The 25,048-nt window shown below is 39.8% G+C and overlaps 1 protein-coding gene across 1 annotated transcript in view; it reads right to left on the bottom strand.

Moving 5' to 3' along the window:
- The window catches only part of PRKCE (protein kinase C, epsilon), a 771,524-nt gene that overhangs the window by 98,852 nt on the left and 647,624 nt on the right, over positions 1 to 25,048 (bottom strand). The gene's annotated exons all lie outside the window — the stretch shown is intronic.

The raw sequence follows: 25,048 nt of genomic DNA, 5'->3' as shown, positions 1-25,048 counted from the left end.
AGAGAGAGACAGAGAGAGAGAGAGAGAGACCGAGAGAGAGAGGCCCAGTCTGATATTTGTTCCATGTGATGAGAGAGTGAGTAACTATTCCCATTAGACCAAGACCACAGATTCAGAAAACAAAACATTTTTAAAAAATTAGGAAAAAATTAATGATTCAAAGGAAAATGAGTCATAATTTTCTAGAAAATGCTTCAGGAAGAAACGTTAGAGATATGAAACCTGTCTAGGGGCCACACAGCAGCCAGGACTGAGACTATACTTGACTACTAACCTACAGGTTGGCTGTTCAAACCCACTCAGCAGCACCACAGATGAAAGGTCTCATGATCTGCTTCCATAAAGATTACAGCCAAGAAAAGCCTATAGAACAGCTCCACTTTATGGCGCACGGAGTAGCCATGAGTTAGAATGGATTCGGTGGCTACACATTGGTGTTGATAGTGTTCCTTCAGGATTCTGTGATGCTGCTGCCCCTGTTTCTTTCATCAGCCAGGAGTTTCTGCTTTGAGCTAATCCTACCCAAGGCAGAGGACGTACCCTACAAGAGGCATGCTGGGAAGTAGCCCATCTCTTCTCCCACTTTTTTGCAACTCTGCCTGTAGAGATTTATCTCTGTGGTTTTGGGAATTTCCCTGTTAATGCTAAATCCTTAGAAACAGCTTCTGGCATCATCAGGCCCACACTGCCCTTGTCAGGTTTCCCACTGAAAAAGGGAGAATGAGTCACAGACAGTACTTTGTTTAGAGGAAGGGGTATGTCCATGATTGTTGTTGTTAGTAGGGGCCATCAAGTTGGTACCGACCCATAGCGACCTTATGCACAGCAAAACGAAACACTGCCTGATCCTGGGCCAACCTCACTACTGTTGCCATGCTTGAGCCCACTGATGCTGCCACTTGGCCAATCCATCTCATTGGAGGTCTTCCTCTTTTTCTCTGACCCTGTACCTTACCAAACATGATATCCTTCTCCAGTGACTAGTCCCTCCTGACAACACATCTGAAGTATGAGAGATGAAGTTTGGCCTTCCTGGCCTCCAAGGAGCAGCTGCAGTAAAATAGAAACTAAGTGCAGATAAGAAATCTCACCAAGGACATACACCTATAAGTGACAAGTCTGGGATTCAAATGCAGGACTGTACGTACAGTTTTATGTATGCACAACAGAACAAACAGGTGCTCTGGTGGTGCAGTGGTTTAAGAGCTCAGCTGCTGAAAGGTTGACAGTTCAAACCTACCATCTAACTTCTTAGGAGAACGAGACAACGATCTGCTTCAGTAAAGAGCATGGCCTTGAAAATCATCGGGGGCCATACTACTCTGTTTTATCGGCTCTCTATGAGTTGTAATCAACTCGACGGCATTGAGTTTAGTTTTCTTGTGTGTGTGTGTTTTTAACAGAACAAATATGCAGAGGATATACTCACAGGGAGTGACCACAACAAAAGAAGCCTATATTCCTGTGTATTTCTAGAAATGACTCCCAGCCTTGGTGTAGTGATGGAATTGTTGTTGTTAAGTGTCTTCAAGTGACTCATAACTATGCTGGATAGGGTTTCCAAGAAGTGGCTGGTGGGTTTGAACTGCCAACCTTGCAGTTCAAACCAACTTTGCAGTCCTGTGCTTTATCCTACAGTGCCACACCAGGACTCCAATGATGGCATTTGTGTGTCTAAATCAGCTGTGAGGTCTGTAATGCAGTAATTATAGTCATGGTTACAGTCTAGTGCTCATTGCCAAACTAGATACTGTGCTAAATTCTATCCACTCATTGCCCTTAATCCATAACAACCTTGCTGTCAAGAAGGTGGTGTTGTTATTGTTGTTGTTAAGTGCCACTGAGTTGATTCCACCTTATAGCAACCTTGTATAGGGTTACCAAGGAGTTACTGAAAGACTTGAACTGCCAACATTGTTAAAAGTCCAGTGCTTATCATATAGTGCCACACCAAGACTCAATTTTTCAGATAGCAGGGGGAAACCTACATTTATTAAAGAAATTCAATCAAACTGATTTCTTTATTGTAAATTGCTGTTGGTGTTAGGTACCTTTAAGTAGGTATCCACTGTTTGACTCACAGTGACCCTCTGCACAGCAGACTGAAACACTGCCAAGTCCTGAACCATCCTCATAGCAACAGTGTCTGCACCCAGTGTTGATGCCACGGTGTCAATAATCCATCTCCTTGAAGGTATTGCTTCTTTTTCATTGACCCTCCACTTTACCAAGCAAGATGCTCTTCTCCAAGAACTAGTCCTTTCTGACCACGTGTGTCAAGTACGAGGGACAAAGTCTCAGCATCCTTGCTTCTAAGTAGCACTCTGACTGTACTTCTTCTAAGATAGATTTGTTTGATCTTCTGGTACTTTGTACTCATGGTACTTCCAATACCCTTTGCCAACACCATAATTCAGATGTATTGATTCTTCTTTTGTCTTCTTTATCCATTGTCTGACTTTCACATACATTGTTGTTGTTGTTAAGTGCCGTCGAGTCGGTTCCGACCCATAGCGACCCTGTACAGGGTTTCCGAGGCTGTAAATCTTTACGGGAGCAGAAAGCCTCATCTTTCTCCTGCGGAACAGCTGGTAGTTTGAACTGCTGACCTTGCGGTTCACAGCCCAATTCGTAACCACTACGCTAATATGAGGCAATTAATAGCATGGCTTGGGTCAGGCATATCTTAGTCCTCAAAGTGGAATCTTTGCTGTATAACACTTTAAATCAATACATCATTTGATTTCTTGATTGCTGTTTCCAGGAATATTGACTGTGGAGACAAGAAAAATGAAGTCTTTATCAACTCTAATCTTTTCTTTATTTATTATGATGTTATTTATTAATACAGTTTGTGAGGCTTTCCATTTTCTTTACATTAAGGTGCAATCCACACTGAAAGCAGTTGTTTTTGTTCTTCATCATTAAGTATTTCAAGCTTTTTTCACTTCTGGTAAGCAGGGTTATGCCATCTGCATATTGCAGCTTGTTAATGAGTTTTTCTCCAATCCTGATGCCATATCCTTCTTCATACAATCCAGTTTCTCAGATTATTTGCTCAGCATACAGACTGATTAAATGTGGTGAAAGGATACAACCCTGGCACACACCTTTCCTGATTTTAAAACCATTCAGTATCCCCTTGTTCTGTTTGAATGATTGCCTCTTGGTTGATGTATAGGTACGTCATAAGCACAATTAAGTGTTGGGGAATTCCCATTCTTTGCAATGTTATTCATAGTTTGTTATGATCCACACAGTCAAAAGTATTTGCATAGTCAATAAACCACAAGTAAACATCTTTCTTATATTTTCTGTTTTCAGCCAAGATCCATTTGACATCAGCAAAGATGTTCCTCATTCCATGGTGTCTTTTGAATCCGGCTTGAATTTTTGGCAGCCCCTATGCATGTACTACTGCAACCCTTTTTCAGTTACCTTAAGCAAAATTTTACTTGCATGTGATATTAATGACTTTGTTCAATGATTTCCACATCCCATTGGGTCACCTCTCTTTGGAATGGGCACAAATATGGATCTTTTCCAATCAGTTGTCTAGGTAGCTGTCTTCCAAATTTCTTGGTATAGATGAGTGAGTGCCTCCCTGCTGCATCAGTTTGTTGAAACATTTCAGTTGTTACTCTATCAATTCCTGTTCATCACCAGTGCCTTCGGTGTAGCTTGCACTTGTTCTTGTACTACCAGGTCTTGATCAGATGCTACCTTTTTAAACGGTTGAACATAGCTCAATTCTTTCTTGTATCATGACTTTATATATTCCTTCTATCATCATTTGATTCTTCCTGAGTTGCTCAATACTTTGCCCACAAAATCCTTCAATATTGCAACTGAGGCTTGATTTTTTTCTTTAGTTCTGTTTGAAAAATGCTGAGCATGTTCTTCACTTTTGGTTTTCTAACTCCAGGCTATTTCATCGTAATACTTGACTTTGTCTTCTCTAGCTGCTCTTTGAAATTTTCTGGTTGGCTTGTTTACATGTTGCTTTAGCTTTTCTACCTTCAAGAGTACGTTTCAGAGTCTCTTCTGACATCTATTTTGGTCTTTTACTTTTTTTTTTTTTTTTGATTTCTTCATGTATGATATTCTTGATGTCATTGCACAATTCCTCTTCTTTGGCCATTAGTGTTCAATGCATCAAATCTTTTCTTGAAATAGTCACTAAATTTGGGGTGGGGGTATGCTCAAGGTCATATTTTGGCTCTTGTGTACTTGTTTTAATTTTCTTCGGTTACAGCCTGAATTTATATATGAGCAATTGATGGTCTGTTCCATAGTCTGCCCCTGGCCTTATTTTGGCTAATGATATGGATCTTTTCCATCATTTCTTCTCACAGACGTAGTAATCAATTTGATTTCTGTGTATTCAATCTGGTGAGGTCCACATGTATAGTTGCCAATTCTGTTGTTGAAAAAGTATCCGCAATGAATGTCATTGGTCTTGCAAAAGTAGTATATGGTAAAAATTTTCCTACCCCACATCCACTAGAAGTTTTCTATTCTAGTTAATCTCATTCCACTAAAATGGAATATGCCATTTATAGTTATTGCATTTAAAAAGATGTTAATTGTAGATAGCTAAAACATACACATATATACATACAATATGCTGTTATTGTTGTTAAGTGCCGTCGAGTTGGCACCCATATGGGTCGAGTTCGACCCATAGCGACCCTATATAGGGTTTTCAAGGAGCAGCTGGTGAGCATGAACCACCAACCTTGCAGTTCAAATGGCTTTGCAGTCTGACTCATTAACCCACAGCACCGCACCAGGACTCCATACATACAATATACATACGTGTATATCAGGGGGCTTCAAAAAGTTTGCGGACAAATGTAATTAAAATATAACAAAAATTTTCCAGGGACATTTTGGAACCCCCTCATATACAGATTGTCAATTTTTAGGGCCCTTACATGCCATAATTTAGCACTGTCCCCTCAAAACCATAGCCTAAATAAAGGCAACATAACCCTGGCAGTGCCGCAGTTAAATGCTCAGCTCCTAACCGAAAGGTTGGGGGTTCAAATTTACCTAGTACTCTGTGGGAGAAAGAATTGGCAGTCTAATTCCATAAAGATTACAGAAAACCCTACAGGATGGTCCTACTATGTCTCATGGAGTTGTAAAAGCATGTTGTGCTAGTAACTGCCAGTATTCAGAGTCTAGGTCATAAATTCACATTGTATATGGTATGTGTCTGAGGTCTGTAATGAATACCTCTGTGAGGCTCAAGAAGTGATTTGAGAAGGACCACGGTGAGAGGACCACTTAGGAAGTGCTCATATTCTGGGAAAGAAAGACATCTGTGTTTTGCAATAGAACAGAGTCATTGTATGCACCCAAGTAAGAACATGCTCCAGCTCATTGTTTCTTGAGAATTAATCTGCCAGGGAGGTGGAAGGAGAGACCCAGAAGCAAGAAGAGGTAGTGACAATCACAAGTATGAATCTTTCAACCAGGACCAAAGAGGGATGCAGAGCCTATAAAGTTTGGTCCTTTTTTCTCCAAGTCCTGTAGTCTCCTGAGCTCTCACACCACACAGCCTGAGTCACCTTGGAACAAAGCCTATAGAGTCCTATGGGTAGGGCCTACAGAGACTATGGGGAACCAACTTTAGAAGCTCACAAAGGTCTCTGCTTAACCACATAGCAAAGCCACCAGATGTCTTCTAAAACAATTCTTGTTTTAAATAGTTCAATCAGTAGTCGAAATCACTGAAAAAAAATAATAAAACACCAAAATTATATGGGTAAACATAGGAGTTAAATCCACAATAGAAATGTATGTTCCAAGATTTTTACTCTCTGTGAAACACTGCATGATCACTGAGTGAAAATAAAGCTAATATATAACATAATGTATCCTTCATATATGAAGGATACATTATGTTATATATTAGCTTTAAATATGAATGACACATTATGTTATATATTAGCTTTAAATATAAAGGATACATTATGTTATATATTAGCTTTATTTTCACTCAGTAATCATGCAGTGTTTCACAAAAGCTAATATATAACATAATATATCCTTCATAGTTTCAATATGAAGGATACATTATGTTATATATTAGCTCTATTTTCATTCAGTGATCATGCAGTGTTTCACAGAAAATAAAAATCTTAGAACATAGATTTCTATTGTATATTCAACTCTTAGGTTTACCCATATAATTTTTTTTTCAATGATTTCGGCTACTGATTGAACTATTTTAAAAATAAGAAGTGTTTTAGAAGACAATTAGTGGCTTTGCTATGTGGTAAGCAGAGGCCTTTGTCCGCTTTTAAAGTTGGTTTCCATGGTCTCTGTAGTCCCTCCCTATAACCTCATATGCATGCGAAAGCTGGACAGTGAATAAGGAAGACCGTAGAAGAATTGATGCATTTGAGTTATGGTGTTGGAGGAGAATATTGAAAGTGTCATGGGCTGCCAATAGAGCTGTTTTGGAAGAAGTGCAGCCAGAGTGCTTCTTTGAAGGCCAAGATGGCCAAACTTCGTCTCTCATACTTCGGACATATTGTCAGGAGGGACCAGTCACTGGAGAAGGAGATCATGTTTGGTAAGGTGGAGAGGTCAGAGAAAAAGAGGAAGACCCCCAATGAGATGGATTGGCCAAGTGGCAGCATCAATGGGCTCAAGTGTGGCAACAGTAGTGAGGTTGGCCCAGGATCGGGCAGTATTTCGTTCTGTGAATAAGGTCACTATGAGTCGATGCCGACTCAATAGCACCTAATAACAACAACAATTCTTCATTTGCCAGTTTTCAATTCATACCACATCCCTTGTTCGGAAGACAAGTGGACAAGGAGTTTTCATCAGCTTGCCAACTGGCAAGATATATCCATTGTAGCATTTTCAAGGTGAACAAAATGAATCACTTCCACTGCCTACTCAGCTACTCGTGAAATAGTATGACGACAATAATGACAGCAGCATATCAGACACAATTGTTAAGAGCTCTGTGTATATTAACTCATTTGATACAATGTCTCTGTGAGGCAAGTAATATCTCCATTTCACAGATGAATGAACAGGTTTAGTGAAGAGCTAAATTCCTTGCCTGTGGCCTAATGAACAACAGGCAGGCAGAGTCTGAACCCAGAGGTCCTAGAGCTGTGTCTTCAACCAGTATACTAAGTTTGTAGTTTATAGTAGGTACTGTTGTTGTTGGTGTTAAATGTCATCGAGTCAGTACCGATTCATAGCGACCCTCTATAGAGTTTTTGAGGCGTGGCTAGTGAATTTAAACCACAGACTTTGTGGTTCAAACTCTCTTTGTGGTTCAGTGCTTATCCTACAATGCCACGCTAAGCCTCCAATGACAGACATAAAAATCGGGGAGGACAGAGTTCCCTTTATATGCATATTTTTTAAACATTAGTTGAAACACAAAAACAAATTTAATATGGAATTTCCCTCTAGTTTTAAACTTCCTTTTTTGTTGTTCTGAAGCTCTCATGTCAATGAAAGTCAAAACCCTACTTCCAATCTCATGGGGCTTCTTCAGAGGCATGTAAACTTGACTCACATCCCCACCTATTCAGTCTCTGTCTGCACTCTCCTTCCTGATCCTCCTCAGATCATAATGACTGAACCCTGCACGCATGGTTACCAGCAGGTAAGGCTGCGCTCTTCAGTGCAGGGCTAAAGAGGGTCTCACTCTAAAGCAAATCTGGACCCACAAACAAGAAGTTATCTCTGAAAAACCTATGCTATGATTGCTGTTTTAAGTGTCATCAAGTTGGTTCTGACCCATCGCAGCCCTGTATAGTTTCCAAGGAGGAGCTGGTGAGTTTGAACCACTGGCCTTGCGGTTCAAACCAACCTTGCAGTCCAGTGTTTATCCTATAGCACCACATCAGGATTCCTTAGCATTCCTTTATCAGGGTTTGGACAAAGCCTTCAATGTGCAATATGGTGGTGGAATAGAATGACTGAAGTGCACAATTCTAAAGTCTGGTTTTCTCCAAGGTAGTTCCTATAGGGAGTGGATGGCAGAAGTGAGTTGGGTGTGGTATGAGGCTCATGACAATAGCTGGAAGCAAAGGAAACCCAACAGGGACATCAAGGTACCAAAGTCAGTCTTTATTGTTTTCAAGGTGACCACATCTGTCAGCTGTGTCAGTCCATCAGTTACTGTCATAAGCATTTATCAGCATTCAGCGATCTGATTCCAGAGTCTCACAGTGCTCTCAGAAATTGAGTATCATCAAAGGGAATGTTCTACTTGCCCGAGAATTTTGGCTGGTACTGAGATCAGGGCCTTGCTCTTCATGGGCCCTTAAACAGTTACATTAAGGATGAACACTCACAGAGCTACCAACCTGCTTCACCCAAACAGGGTGCTGCTACAGTGTTTGAGCTCTGTTGTGTCTGCACCTCCTCAGGTAAATTTTTATGTTCTTTACCTCATTTAAAACCTTCTGTTTTTCCCAACACAAATGGTGATTATACATGTGGAACATGCCAAATGGAATAGACAGTAATAAAATTGACTAGATCTGTGGAAAGAGACAATACAGAAGTTCAATATCATTAGCCAGACCCTGGCCATGGGCCTACCGGAGTATACACCATCAACTACTCACATGCAAATGCAAGGTGAAGCTGCAGAACATGAAAACAAATCCACGAGAGCCCAAAGATGACCTTGAGTATATGCCACGTGAATTTAGAGACTATCTCAAGAACAGAGTTCATGCATTGGATAATAATCATTAAAGAGCAGATAATTTGTGGCATGCTATCAAGAACACCACACATAAAGAAAACAAAAGGTCGTTAAAAAGACAGGAAACAAAGAAAAGGCCAAAGTGGATGTCACAAAAGATTGTGACACTGGTTCTTGAATGCAGAGTACCTAAAGTGAATGGAAGAAATAATGAAGTAAAAGAGATAAACAGAAGATTTCAAAGGTCAGCTGAGAAGATAAAGAAAAGTATTATAATGAAATCTGTGAACTCCTGGAATTAGAAAACCACAACCACATGGGAATAGCATACTTAGTATTTTTCAATATGAAAAAAGAAAAAAAAAATCACTAAAGAAAAACTTCAAGCCTAGAGTTGCAATATTGAAGGCTTCTATGGGCATGGTGGCTTGGTAGCATAAGTTCTGGACTGAGAAAACCACTAAGTCAGCGGTTCAAGTCCACCAGCTGCTCTGAGAAAGAAAGATGAAGTTTTCTGTTCCTGCAAAGATTTTCATCCTTGGAAACCCTACACAGGGTTGCTAGGAATCAGAACTTACTAGACAGTACTTAACGACAACAACAACAATATTTGGATAAAATAGTGAATGACGCAAGAAGCATCATCACAAGAAGATGAAAGAAATAAACAGAGTCACTGTACCAAAAGATCTGGTTGCTATTCAATCATGTCAGTAGGTAGCAAATGATCAAGAGCTGATGGCACTGATGAAAGATGTTCAAGCTGAACTGCTGGCATTGGCACACATACTAAAAAAGACTCTGGAAGTTACTGTTGTTAGGGGCAGTCTAGTCGGTTCAGACTCATAGCAACCCGACGCACAACAGAACAAAACACTGTCTGGTCCTGCGCCATCCTCACAATTGTTGTTACGCCTGAGTCCACTACTGCTGTCACTGTGAAGATCCCCAAAGAGATGGACTGGCAGCTGCAATGGTCTCAAGCATAGCAATGATAGTGAGATTGGCGCAGGACTGGGCAGTGTTTTGTTCTGTTGTCTTTGACAACTTCAATCTCTTCTGCACTTATCATGATGTTATTTATTGGCCCAATTGTGAGGATTTTTGTTTTCTTTACATTAAGTTGCAACCCATACTGAAGATTGTAGTCTTTGGTCTTCATCAGTAAGCATTTTAAGTCCTCTTCACTTTTAACAAGCAAAAGTGTATCATCTGCACATTGCAGATTGTTAATGAGATTTCCTCCAACCTTGATGCCATGTTCTTCTTCATATAATTCAGTTTCTTGGATTATTTGCTCAGTATACAGATTGAATAAACATGGCTAAACAATACAGCCCTGGGACACACCCTTCCTGATTTTAAACCATTTTAGACCTTGATTTGTTCAAAAGACTACCTCTAAGTCTATGCAGAGTTTCTTCAAGAGCACAATTAAGTGTTCTAGAATACCCATTCTTCACAGTGTTAACCATAGCTTCCCATGATCCACACAATTGACAGACAGCCTTTGCATAGTCAATAAAACATCTTTCTGGTATATTCTGTTTTCAGTCAAGAATTGATGGAATACCAACTGAAATATTTCAACAAACACTCACTAGTCTATGCCAAGAAAACTGTATGACAGCTACCTGGCTAACCAACTGGAAAAGACTCATATATGTGACCATTCCAAAGAAAGGTGATCCAACAGAATGTGAAAATTATCAAACAATAGTCACATGCAAGTAAAATTTTACTGAGTAAATTTAAAATTGTAGCAGTACATGAACTGGGAGCTATCAGAAATTCAAGGCAGATTCAGAAAGAGCATGTACAACCATCACTGCTGATGTCAGGTGAACCTTGGTTGAAAGCAGAGAGCACCAGAAAGATGTTTTCCTGCGTCTATTAACTACGTAAAGGCATTTGACTGTGTGGATCACAACAGACTATGGCTAACATTGTGAAGAATGGGAATTCCAGAACAGTTAACTGTGCTGATGTGGAACCTGTACATAGATGAAGAGGCAGTCACATGAACAGAGCAAGGGGATACTGTATGGTTTTAAATTAGCAGAGGTATGCATCAGGGTTGTGTCCTTTCGCCATCTATGTCCAATCTGTATGCTCAGCAAATAACCTGAAAAGATGTACCACATGAATAAAAACATGGCATCAAAATCAGAGGATGACTCTTGCATAACATGCAAATTGTAGATAGCACAACCTTGCTTTCTGAATGTTAAGACGACTTAAAGCACTTATTAATGAAGACTAAAGACTACAACATTAGTATAGATGATACTTCAAACTAAAAAAAACTAAAAATACAACTGAACCAATAGGTTTGTTGTTGTTAGGTGTCATCGAGTTGGTTCCGACCTATAGTGACCCTAGGTACAAAGGAATGAGACACCACCTGGTCCCAATAAATAATACCATGATAAACAGAGAACACTTTGAAGTTGTCAAGGATTTCATTTTATTTGATCCATAATCAATGACCATTGAAACAAACCACGTATTGTGGAATCAAACAGCATTGATTGTGAAGACCGTGCAGCACCAGGTATTGTTTCGTTTTGTTGAACCGTGATAAGTCAAAATGTATTGCTATCATGGTTCCAGTTAACACACGCATGGGTTTATTACAAACAAAGTGTGTTTAAACATGTCTCTATGATCAGTGGACAGCTGCAGGCAGGTTCTCTTGGTAATACATTTGTGTTAGTCTCATTAAGGGGCTTTCAAATAAAGGATCAAGTCAAAACAGTTGTTTCTGAAGGGATTTTTAGAGCCAGTTAAATTCACGGCAGAGAGGTCAGTTAAGAATGTGGTGGTGACTGTTTCTTTGGATTCCAATGGGATAATCATGATGAATTTTCTCAGAGTACACCAGACAATCATTGGTGCTCATTATGAAGACATTTTAAGAAAATGGAAAGCTGCATTTCTATGGTGAGTAAAAGGTCAGAAAAGTAGTAAACTGAGGATTTTTTTTTTTTCATCATGACAATGCACCTGCTTATTCTTTGAGGGTAGCAAGTGTTGTCCTGTGGGAATTTTATTAAGAAGCCTCACTCCATCCACTTTCCAGTCCTTATTTTTCCCCTTTAGATCTTTTTCTTTCAAAAATTCAAAGAACATTTAAAAGGAATTTGATTTGAGTCCTTAAAGGATGTCAAAACTACCCATGTGACATGGTGTAAACTGAAGAATGCAGAATTCTCTGGGGAAGGTTTACAGAGTTAGAGACACTGCCTTCAGAAATGTGCATCTCTATGTAGGCTCCTGGCATGGTGCTGTGGGATAAGCAATGGACAGCGAATCACAGGGATGGTAGTTCAAATCCACCAGCTGTTCCTCAGTAACCTTACACAGGGCTATGAGTGAGAACTGACTTGACGGTGCTTAACAACAACAACAATATGGAGTGTATGTCAAGAAACAATAGGCTCACATTTTTATATTTTGGTTTAATCAAAGTTTCTGTGATTTTGTAGTAATACTTTTGTACTTACCCTCACACACAGGGTTGCTGTTGTTGTTGTTATGTGCCGTGGAGTCGGTTCCGACTCATAGCGACCCTGCCCAGGGTTTCTGAGGCTGTAAATCTTTACGGTAGCAGAACGCCTCATCTTTCTCCCGCGGAACCGCTGGTAGTTTCGAACTGATGACCTTGCGATTCACAGCCCACTTCATAATCACTACGCTACCAGAGCTTTACTATGAGTCAAAACTGAGTAGATGGCACCTAACAACAATGGCAGCAAGATATTTAAGTCTTACCTTTATGCCAACCGAGTCTGCAGGTCAGAACCTATTTAGATAGTGCCAATTTACAGCTGTGGAAACTGTGACTCAGAAGGAGAACTAGTCCAGGGGTACACAATTAGTGAATGACAATGTTGGGACTTGAACCTTTCTGAGCTTTGGCAGGGAATTGGATTCTTTGACTTCAATAAAGATTCTTTGACTCTGTAAGTCTATGCTATCTGTTCTTCCAAAAAATACCAGGGGGCTACAAAAATTCCTGGGAAAATGGAATGAAAAGATAATGGATTTTTTTTTCATGAACTTTTTTGAAGCCCCCTCATATTTATTGTGTGTCCTACGTGCCAAACATTGTACTTGGTACTTTTGCGAATGATTTCTCATTCAATTCTCAAAGCTGTCTAGGGAACTTTGTGTTATGATTCCCATGGTAAAATAAGGAAACTATATTTCAAACAATCTAAGTATTTTGCTCAGGAAACCACAACTGAGATGAGACAGAAGAAGGATTAAACTGTGGTTCTCTGACTCGAAGCTGTGTCTCCAAAATATGACACAGAACAAATAACTTCACCTCCCCTGCAAAATCGCAGCAGCAATAGGGCCGGTGTGATCTGACAGGGATGCTCATAGTCGTGGACACTGACAGGATCAATATCAGTACTGTGGCTATTAACAGTATGTAACGCAGAGTCACCATGAGGATGAAATGAGTTTGCATGTATGTGGTGCTCATAATTAGGATGAAATGAGTTTGCATGTGCATGGTAAGTATTTTTGCTGTAGTTGTCATGTATATTTTTTACTTCTGTATAAAACATATAAGACTTACGACTAATTTTCTCTCATTCCCAAAAATATCCCCAAAGGCTAAAATACATAAATATGGGGGACAGCAAGAAAGAAAAAAAAAATACAATACAATTTTGGACATGTGAAAACAAATAAATGGAGAATCTTCTCAGTTATTCTTAGAGCTTCTCAAAGAAAAGTCTAAAAATACTGGCAGGAGTTGCTTAAGTAAGTAACTCAGCCAGATTCGTCTATAATAAACTCCCAGTTGACCAGTCTGAAATCCCAATGATAGTTTTAGAAAGAGGAAACTGGAGAGAAGGAATCATTAAGGAAATAAGCATGACATTTTCCAGAACCAAAGGACATAATTTTCCAAATTGTAAAGGTCCATCCAGGGTCCAATTCAATGGAATGAAATCAGCCTACACCATATCATTTAGAAATTGTACAATGGAACAAAAAATTTAAACAAGCTTCCATACAAAGGAACAAGTATCAAGATGGTTTCAGACTTTTAAATAGCAGTATTAAAGCGAGAAGACAATGGAACAATATCATACTTTGAGTAAAAGTCATGTTCCAGCTAGAATGATAAACCCAGCCAAACAGCTAATCAGTGTAACAGTAAAAGAATGATGACTTTAGATATTTTTAAAAAGTCTCAGAAATTTATTTCCCATATCCACCATTGCTCAAAAAACTACTAGTTTACCAAATTGGTGGTATATTTCAAGAAAAAAGAAGACATAAGATAAAAAAGAAAAATAATGTAAGCATCAGCATAGGAGAAAGACAAAAGAAATGTTTAGGATAATAGTGAAGAGGGCTTCCCTCCCAACAACAGCTATGCAACAGACATGAAGAGCAATTAGTCACACTAGAGCAGTTTAGAAGGTTCGGGGAGAAACTGATCTAAGAATACATAATCATATAATACCTAATGCATCTAAACATATTCTTGAAAGAACATGTGGACAATTTGAGTTTGTGTTTGAATTATTAAGTATTGAGAAAACAAAGAAATAATTATTAATTGCAGAGAAAACCAATTAAAAAATAGATAAATAGCAAAGGAAAATAAATTATAGCTTCCCCCATGGCTTGACTCCAAAGAGTATTTCACAATAATAATTATGTAAACAATAATAATAATGTACATGTATATTCACTTGGCCAAAATTACATTAAACTATTCCAACAGGATGGGAGGATAGGGAAACTGTATGTAGATGATGAGACAATCGGGAGGGCTAGTCACTGGGGAAAAGAACTAGATTCCCATTTTTCATAGTGGAAATCAATACATAGTGCTTTTTTTTTTTTTTTTAATTACAAAGCAACAATTAAGAATGGTATTTAGAAATACAGATGCCCATACCAAAAGATGCAGTCAAAAGAGTTGAAAGTGACTGTCGCTGGGGATCGGGAGATGATGGGAGGGCAGAAAACTCCATTTTATTTCTTTAAACACTTTATGGGATTATTTGCCTCTTAATCTAAATGTATTGCATTAGGCAAATCTGCTGCACAACACCTTTTTAAAGTGTTGAAGATCAAAGATGTCAGCTTGAGGACTAAGGTGCGCCTGACCCAAGCCATGGTATTTTCAATAACCTCATATGCATGCGAAAGCTGGACATTGAATAAGGAAGATTGTAGAAGAATTGATGCTTTTGAGTTATGGCGTTGGTGGAGAATACTGAAAGTGTCATGGGCTGCCAAAAGAACCAATAGATCCATTTTGGAAGATGTGCAGCCAGAGTGCTCCTTAGAGGCCAAGATGGCCAAACGTCTCTCATACTTCAGAGGGACCAGTCGCTGGAGAAGGAGATCATGTTTGGTAAGGTGGAGGGTCAGAGAAAAAGGAAGACTCCTAACGAGATGGATTGGCCAAGTGGCAGCATTGATGAACTCAAGCGTAGCAACAGTAGTGTGAGGCTGGCCCAGGATCATGCAGTGTTTCATTCTGCTGTGCATAGGGTTGCTATGAGTTGGTACCGACTTGATGTCACGTAACGACAACAAAAGCAATCTAGAGGTATAATATTTGATTAAAATAATATCTGAGCTTTATTCTATCTCGTTGTTTTAACTTGTGTGTGTTTTGTTTCCAAGTTTTGCATCTATAAAAAGGGGTTGTCAGATTAGATGGAAGCAGCAGTCAATAAATCAAATGATGTATTGCATTACACAAATCCGCTACTAAACACCTCTTTAAAGTCTTTAAGTGCAAGATGTCACTTTGAGGATTAAGTATGATTGACCCAAGCCATGGTATTTTCAACTGCCTCGTATGCCTGTGAAAGTCTCTGAGGCCCTGTTCCACCTAACATTCACTCATGCTTCCTGCCATCATAGCTGATATCCTCCCAGTAGGATTGGTTCTTTGATGTTTGTTGTTGTTGTTAGGTACCCTCAAGTTGGTTCCGACTCATAGCAACCCTATGCAAAACAGAACAAAACAATGTCTGGTCTTGCACCATCCTTACAATTGCTGTTTTCTTTGAGACCACTGCTGCTGCCACTGTATCAATCTATTTCACTGGGGGTCTTCCTCATTTTTACTGACTCTCCATTTTAACAAGCATGATGTTCTACTCAGACAACTAGCCCCTCCTGACAACATGCTCAAAGTACAAGAAACAAAGTCTCACCATACTCACATTCAAGACATATTTGCTTGTTTTTTTTTCAGTCTTTGGTATTTTCAACATTCTTTGCCAGTACCATAATTCAAAAACATCTACTATGGTCTTCCTTATTTATTGTTCAACTTTCACATGCATATAAGGCGATTGAAAAGTTCATGGATTGGGCCAATCACACCTTAATCCTCAATGTAACATCTGTGCTCTTGAGGTATTCAGTAGCAGATTTGCCCAATGCAATGCGTCATTTGATTTACTGACTGCTGCTTCCATGAGTGTTAATTGTGAATCCAAGCAAAATCCAGTCTTTGACAACTTCAGTCTTTTCTCCATTTGTATTGGTATGGTGCTGAGGATTTTTGTTTTCTTTAATTGAGGTGCAATCCATCCTGAAGGCTGTGGTCTTTGATCTTCGTTAGTAAATTTTTGAAGTCCTTTAATTTTCAGCAAGCAGGGTTGTTATCATCTGCATATTGCAGGTTGTTAATGAGTCGTCCTCCAATCCAGACGTCATGTTCTTTCTTCATATAATCCAGCTTCTCGGATTATTTACTCGGCATATAAATTGAATAAGTATGGTGAAAGGATACAATCTTTTTTTTTTTTATTGTGAATTGAGTGATCGTTTACATGGTAGAACATTGGTTTTACACTCATCGTTTCATTGCAATGATTACAATCTCCTCTGTGCACCATCATTCAACAGTATTTGCTTCTATTCCCTCTGGGTTTTGTATGTGTGTGTGTTTTTAGGAGGCATGTACATAAAAATACTCAGGAATATATAATCATTTAAACAACCAAAGGGCACATTCTGCAAAACTGCCTTCTGGCCACCAGCACCTAGCCGCCAGTACACAACCTTTCTTTCCCCACAAGTCTAGAGTGAAAGGATACAATCTTTAACATACACCTTTCTTGATTTGTTTTTCTGTTCAAACAACTGCCTCTTGGTCTGTGTACAAGTTTGTTATGAGCACAATTAAGTGTTCTGGAATTCCCATTGTTTGCAATGCTATTCATAGTTTATTAGAATCCTCACAGTCTAATGATTTTGCATAGTCAATAAAGCACAGGTAAACATCTCTGTTATTCTCTGTTTTCAGTTAAGATTCATTTGATGTCAGCAATGATATCTCTCTTTTTATATCCTCTCCTGAATTTAGCTTGAATTTCTGGCAGCTCCCTGTTGATGTACTGGCTTTTTTTGAGAGAATTTTTGAATTCTCTTCAGCTAAATTTTAGTTTCATGTGATACTCTTGTTGTTGTCTGATAATTTCTATACTCTATTGGGTCACCTTTCTTTGGAATTGGCTCAAATATGGATCTCTTCCAATATGTTGGCCAGATAGCTGTCTTCCAAATTTCTTGGCGTAGAAGAGTGAGTGCCTCCAGCTCTGCATAAGTTTGTTGACACATTTCAGTTTGCATTCTGTAAATTCCTGGAGTCTTGTGTTTCACCAATGCCTTTAGAGCAACTTGAATTTCTTCCTTCAATACCATTGATTCATTATCATATGGTATTTCATGAAATGGTTGTGCATCCGCTAATGCTTTTAAGCACAATGACTATGTATATTCCTTCTATCTTCTTTGGATACTTCCTGCTTCATTCAACATTTTGCTCAGAGTCCTTTGATATATAGCAAGTTAAGGCTTGGAGTTAGCCTTCAGTTCTTCCAGTGTGAGAATGCCGTGTTTATTCTTTCCTTTTAGTTCTCTAATTCCAGGTCTTTGCCCATTGGTACACTTGGTCTTCTCTAGCTGCCCTTTGAAATTTTCTGATCAGTTCTTTCACTTCATCATTTCTTCTAGCTGCTTTCGCTTCTCTACCTTCAAGAGCAAGTTTCAGAATCTCTTAAGACATCCATTTTGGTCTTAAGCTTTTAGCTTTCTTCACGTATGGTGTTCTTAATGTCATCCCATAGTACTTCTGGTCTTTGGTCATTAGTCTAATGCATTAAATCTGTTCTTGAGACCATCTCTAAATTTGGGTGGAATATACAACTGTACAGGGTCGCTATGGGTCAGAACCGACTCGACGGCACTTCACAACAACAACAACATACTCAATTGGAGTCCTTGTGTATTGCTGTAGAATAAAGCACTGGACCACAAGGTTGATTTGAATCACAAGGTCAGTGGTTCAAACTCATCAGCTGCTCTTTGGAAACCCTTTACAGTGTTATTATGAATTGGAACCAACTCGACGGCACTTAACAATAAAAACAACAACAACATACTCAAATGGACTCTTGGTGTGGCACTATAGCATCAACACTGGACTTTGAACCACAAGGGTGGCTGGATGTTCAAATCCATCTGCTGCTCCTCGGAAACAGGGTCACTAGGAGTTGGAACCGACTTGGCAGCACTTAACATCAAACAACAACATACTCAAGGTCATATTTTAGTTCTCATGGACTTGTTTTAATTTTCTTCAGCTTCAGTCTGAACTTGCTTATGAACAAAATTGATAGTCTCCAACACAGGTGGCCCCTGGCCTTCTTTTGGATGATGAACTAGAGCTTCTCTATCATTTCTTCTCACAGGTGTAGTCAAATTGATTCCTGTGTGTCCCATCTGGTAAGGTCCATGTGGATAGTTGCTGTTTTACATTGTTGCAAAAAGGTATTTGTAATGAAGAAGTCTTGTACAAATTTGTCATGCAATCGCCAGAATCATTTCTATCACCAAGGCCGTATTTTCTACAGACAGATCCTTCCTCTTAGTTTTCAACTTTTGCATTCCATTTATAGTAATTATCCATCAATGCATTTTGATTACATGTTTGATCAATTGCAGACTGAATTTAGTAGAATTTATTAAATTAGCAGAATTCTTCAATTTCATCATCTTTGGCTTTAGTGGTTGGTGAGTAAATTTGAATAGCAGTTGAATTAACTGGCTAGATCTTGAAATGCTCTTTTTGATTATAATTGGAAAGCCATTCCTCGTGAATTTGATGTTTCTGGCATAATACAACATATGATTGTCTGATTCCAAATGGCCAAGATTTGTCCACTTCAGCTCATAAGTGCCTAGGTTATCAATTTTTATGTGTTCCATTTCATTTTGATGACTTTCAATTTTCTTAGATTCATACAGGCCATGTTCCAATTAGTAATGGATGTTTGCAGCTATTTCTTCTCATTTTGAGTTGTGCCCCATCAGCCACTGAAAGTCCTGAAAACTTTGCTCTATTCACATCATTAGGATGACTCTATTTTGAGGAAGCAGCTCTTCCCCAGATGTATTCTGAATGCCTTTCAGCCTGAGGACCTCATCTTCCAGCACTATATCTGGTAGTGTTCCATCGCTATTCATTAGGTTTTCAGTGGTTAAACATTCAGAAGTAGTCTGCCCCTCCTTCTTTCTAGTCTGCTTTAGTGTGAAAGCTCTGCTGAAACCTTTTCACCCTGGGTGACCGTGCTGGTATTTAAAATACTGGTAGCATAGTTCCTACCATCACAGCAGCATACGAGCCACCACAGTATGACATACTTTGTTTTCTCGATGTTTAGGAGCTTTATATTGTCATTTTCTATGATGTTAATGCACCAGACTTAAAAGTCGTTTGAATCGTAAGGTCAGTGTTCAAGCTCACCACTCGCTCCTTGGAAACCCTATACAGGGTCGTTATGGGTCAGAATCAACTCGGCGGCACTTAACAACAACAACAACATGATGCGTTGGGGACTGCTGAGAGTTGAGAGCAATGCTGTTTTGGGAAAACAATCCTTAGTATTCTCAGTGATCTTTTAAGGGCCAGGTCCTAGAAGAATGAGAAGGCAAAAGAAAGGAATTGTCCCGCCTCATCTCCACCCCTCCTTTGTATTAGAATTCAATAAATGGAAAATGTATTAAAAAGGGAGGAGACCTTAAATATTTACGCTTTCTATGATGAACAAACCATGGTATTTTCAATAACCTCATATGCATGCGAAAGTTGGACAGTGACTAAGGAAGACCGTAGAAGTATCGATGCATTTGAATTACGGTGTTGGAGGAAAATATTGAAAGTACCATGGTCTGCAAAAAGAACAAACAGATGTGTGTTGGAAGAAGTACAGTCAGAATGTTCCTTGGAGGCCGGAGGTGCCTATTTCGTCTCTCATACTTCAGACATGTTGTCAGGAGGGACCAGTCTCTGGAGAATGATGTCATTCTTGGTTAAGTGGAAGATCAGAGAAAAAGAGGAAGACCCCCAACGAGATGGAGTGGCACAGGGGCAGAAGCAATGAGCTCAGGCGTAACAGCAATTATGAGGTTGGCCCAGGACTAGGCCTGTTGTACATATGGTCGCTATCTGTTGCTAACGACTCGATGGTACCTAACAACAACAACAATGATTAACACAGGCGTCAATAAAGGAGCCTTAAATCAAGTTAGGAAGTTCCTAACAGTGCCAATGATAGAAGACTCCAGTCATCGGGTCAGAATCACAAGCTCCAAACAAGGTCTACTTTCCTCCTGTGACTAGCAGGAAAGCAAGATGAAAGCTACCTCACAAGTCTGCATGCTTGTTCTGGGGTAACCTAGCTGGGGAGCACTGTTAGCAAACTCTGGATAGCCTCTATTCCTTTTGGGAACACTCCCCCTAAACTTCCTCTCATGGATTTTCCCCCAGCCCTGGAGAAGAAAAGACATTCAGGATTCAATAGTCAGGTTTACAGAGTATCCCCTGGTTTTGACTAAATCTGTGTTCCTTCTAGCTTAATTCTTATTTGACTCTTTATAAACATCATCACTGTCCACATGAAAAACCTAGACTGGATAAAGAGCAATCTAGACTGGACGGAGGCAAGCTGTCCTCCTCCCTTCTCTTGCCTCTCCATTGCTCAGTTCTAGCAGCAGATGCCTGACAAGCTCCCAGGGAAGGCTAACTACTGGGGAGTGATGGAGATGTCTCATGAAAGACCAAACATCTTAGAGAATTTGAGGAGCAGAAGAGCTCTGTAACTTACAGCCTTCTTCCTTTAGTGGACAAAGGTCAAATTTCAGTGCTAAAGATGACAAGCATTTACCATGAATGATGGTGGTGGTTATGTGCCATGGAGAAGGTTCCGACTCATAGCAACTCTGTGTAGGGTTTCTGAGACTTTGAATCTTTACAGGAGCAGATAGCCTCATCTTTTTCCCGTGGAACATCTGGTAGTTTCGAACAGCTGATCTTGAGATTAGAAGTCTGACTCATAACCACTATGCTAGCAGAGCAAATGATACTTTACATTAAAAAAAAAACAAAAACAAAAAAAACGCCTTCCTATTTCCCACTTGCTTTCATACCCTCTTTCACCATCTGGCCTCCAGTAGCCACTCTGGCCACCTTATGAAGTAGACATGGCAGTCATTAGCTCAGCTGCACAAATAGAAACCAATCACAAAGAGGTTTCATCATATGTTCAAGGAAATTTCTGGAAGGATTCTCTAGAAACTGTTTAACTGTTGTATCCCACAGGCTGGAAAAGGGAAAAATGACTTCTTATCTTCCTTTACTTCTTGAATTTTTAATATGAGTATTCTTTTTGTAATTTAAAAAATGAGTTCAATTATATAAAAAGAAATAAGGGAAAGAAGAGAGGAAAGAAGAGAGGATGGGAGAAAGGAAGGATAGAATTCATTATTCTAATGTGATTTCAAGAATTCTTTTAGAACCTGAGTTAAGTAAAAGATCATCAATGTTCTTTCAAATAAACTTGATAAAAAATAACTTGATTACAAAATTAGGTAACATTTATTGACCGCATATTGTGTGGTTGCTGTTAATGACATCGCGTCAGATCTGACTCATAGTAACCCTGTATAGGGTTTGCGAGGAGCAGCTGATGGGTCTGAACTGCTGACCTTGTGGTTCAAAGTCCAGTGTTGATCTTAAGCACCACACCAGGAGCCCACCATATGGTTGTTGTTGTTGTTAAGTGCCATAGAGTCAGTTCTGACCCACAGCGACCCTGTATAGGGTTTCTGAGGGGCGGCAAGTGAGCTTGAACTTCCAACCTTACAGTTCAAACAGCCTTGCAGTCTGGCGCATTAACCCACAGCACCACACCATGGCAGGCACTATTTAAAATGACTTAGATTTCTTTAATTGACGTAATCCCTGTAACTCAGCGCTAGAGGCACAGCTACGCTCCCCACTTAAAGCATTAGACATTAAGACACTTGACCAAAGCAGCAGAGGCTACATTCTTCACCATCCTCTACTGCTGGCACTACTCCTGGTCTGTATTAGGTCATTCTGGTTATAAAAAACAAGAAGCAGCATTCCTGTCTACCAAATTTCAGGTTCTACTGTCAGTGCCGCCAGCCTGAGGCAGATCATTTTCATGCTTTATGGACAGAGACACCAGCTACTGCAGCTGAGCAATGCACACAGTAGCCTGTACAGGTACTGAGTACACTTTACAGAAGGAGAAAGTTGCCTGAGCAAACTTTAGGCAGAAGGCCCACCACATCAAAATCTCTACCTCTCACCGTGTGTGGATAAGAGGGAAAAAGAGAGATTTTTTAAAAAGACATATAAGACTATAACAGGGAAGAAGAGAAAAAATTTAAAGATATTATTAGGAAGAGTGGAAGGACTCCAAGCCCCACTGCCACTGAGCCAATTCCAATTAACAGCAACCACATATAGGGTTCCCAAAGCTGTTATTCTTTACAGAAGCAGACAGTTTCATCTTTGTCCCAGGAGCTGTCAGTGGGTTTGAACTGCTAACCTTGGGGTTAGCAGGCCAATGCCTAACCCATAGCATTACCAAACTCCTCAGGTGGTTTAGCGTATTCTTCCACCATAGCAGAGAAAGGAAGCACAGAAATGCTAGGTAGGTGCTCACAGAGACAGTAACTTGCATTGCCCGGGTTGGGGAGCCTGAGATAGAGAGGGGCCAGAGGACAAGGAGTCACGCCTATCAGCTTGGACTGTCTTTCCAATGTGTGTCACTGTCCAGCGAAATGACTCTAGTCCCTTAGTTCTTGAACACAGGCCAAGTAACCACTAATTAGTTTGTATACAAATTCCAGTGGATAGGGCTAGAAAATTCAACCTGAATGTCCACAATGAAGTGTAGCCTCCAGAGTCTGGTCTTGTCATCTCCCAAATAGATACTGATGGAGACATACAAAACAAGGGCCGCATCTAGCTTCGAAACATCCAGAATCAAATAGGTAGGAAGTCTGGACATAGACGTATGGGAATAACTGAAACATAGGAATCATGCAAAGACTGAAATTGTCAAGGGAGAGTATACGAACAAATAGGGAAATAGGGCTGAAGACCCTGGGGAAACACAGCGTTTAGAGAATGTGAGAGAGCATTGAGGGAAAAAAGCTAATGAACACAGGATAAGGGGACTTAGTAGAAATGATGAGGGAGGTAGGATTGACCAAAACAAAGAAGAGGGTCCATAGCAGCCCACAGGGCAAAAATAGTCACACATGTAGTGAGGTCAAAGCATTCGGTTAGCAAAGCAGGGAGGTGAAGAGAACTAGACATGTAAGGCAGGACCAAGTGTTAGAGTACCTGGAATGGCAAGGTAGAGGGTTTGAATTTTGGACTTGAAAAGACAAGGTACAAAGTGTCAATATTTACAGCATGAACTTGTGGGTCGGTCAAATCCAAGATGGTAATTTACTAAATTATATTTCCTAAATCCTGTCATTTATTTGGGATAGCACACAACAACAATAACAACATCATCTTGGGCAAATTATTTAAGGCAAGTCTCATAATCCCTGCAAATATAATGTGGATTATAACGTGGCTCTCACGGGATGGTATCTGGAAGACATCTCAAAGGGCAGGCGTTCTTTGTAATGCTGGAAACTTACAATGCACTGCCTTGTCATATGGATTATCTTCTCAGCTATCTCTCCCCTGCAGACCTAAAAAGTCTGTTAACCACTTTGGGTGCAGGGATTAAGGGTTTTAAACTAATTGAAATTAAATGACTATTTACTATGTGTAAACTGAGAAGACTATATAGGATAAGAAGAAAAGAAAATTGAGGGATTAAATTGAAAAGGTCCACATAGATGCCTCACCCTAACACAAGGTAAACAGTGGAAGTCTAAAGAATATGTGTGGGGGATGGAAAGGCTCACTCCAGCTGATGGGTCAGGTGCATTTAGGCAGGCAGGGTGAGGCAGGGTCTCAATGAGGCTTCTAGGCTGACCACGGTGGTGGTCAGGAGGAGGGCATAAACACAGCAAAGTGGGGAATTGAAAGGTGAGTTTGAGGCAAGGTGAAACTTTGGCGGATTCAAAAGAAACGAGGTGCTGTGTGAATTAGGGAGAGACAGTGTATTGGACCAGGGTGAACCAGAATGAGTCACACACCTTCACATAATCCTATAATCCTCTTCTCTTGATGCTGCAGAATTTGAGACTTGCCTTCATGCCATATAGAGTATGGCAAAGGTGATGTCATATCACTCCCAAGATTATGCTATATTACAGGGCAAAGGTGAAGGGTTTTGCAGCTACTGTATTTTAGGGCCCTAATCACTTGACTTTGAGTTTGATCTTATTAGATAAGTCCTTGAATAAAGTGGGTTCAGAGACTAAAAGCAGGAAAGACTTTCTCGCCTGCTGGCCTTGAAGAAGCAAGTTGTATGAGTTCTAAAGCTTCAAGGATATAAATTCTGCCAATAACCATGTGAGCCTGGGAGAGGACTCCAAATCCAGATGAGAATGCAGCCTGGTTGACAAACTGATTGTAGTCTTGTCAGACCTTGAGCTAACCCTGTCAGGACTCCTGACCCACAGAGAACTTAAAATGAGCTGCTAAGTTTGTGGCAATGTGTTAGGCAGTAGTGGGAGATGAATACAGGGACTCACATTGTGGGTCATAAGGAGTCATTGACTATTTTTCAGCAGAGGGAACTAAGAGATGGCAGGGAGGAAGAAAGCCTGGGATGGGAATGATCAGAGCTCCTAAGGAGCACTGAGTCAGGCCTTTGGTGCCAGGAGCAGGCCGGTAACTGAGTCCTGTGTTAAACCAAGGCTCTAGGCAATGTCTTTTTGAACTAAATAGAAAGAAAGTAAGAAAAAAGGAGGAAGCAAAGACCAAGTAAATAAATTGGCAGTCACTGAAAAAGAAAAAAGAAAAAAAAAAAAAAAAAAAAAAAAACTTAGTGTCCCTGTTGC

This window comes from Chrysochloris asiatica, unplaced genomic scaffold, assembly GCF_000296735.1.
Source record: "Chrysochloris asiatica unplaced genomic scaffold, ChrAsi1.0 scaffold00024, whole genome shotgun sequence".
NCBI lineage: Eukaryota > Metazoa > Chordata > Mammalia > Afrosoricida > Chrysochloridae > Chrysochloris > Chrysochloris asiatica.
This window is presented reverse-complemented; position numbering and strand designations above follow the sequence as displayed.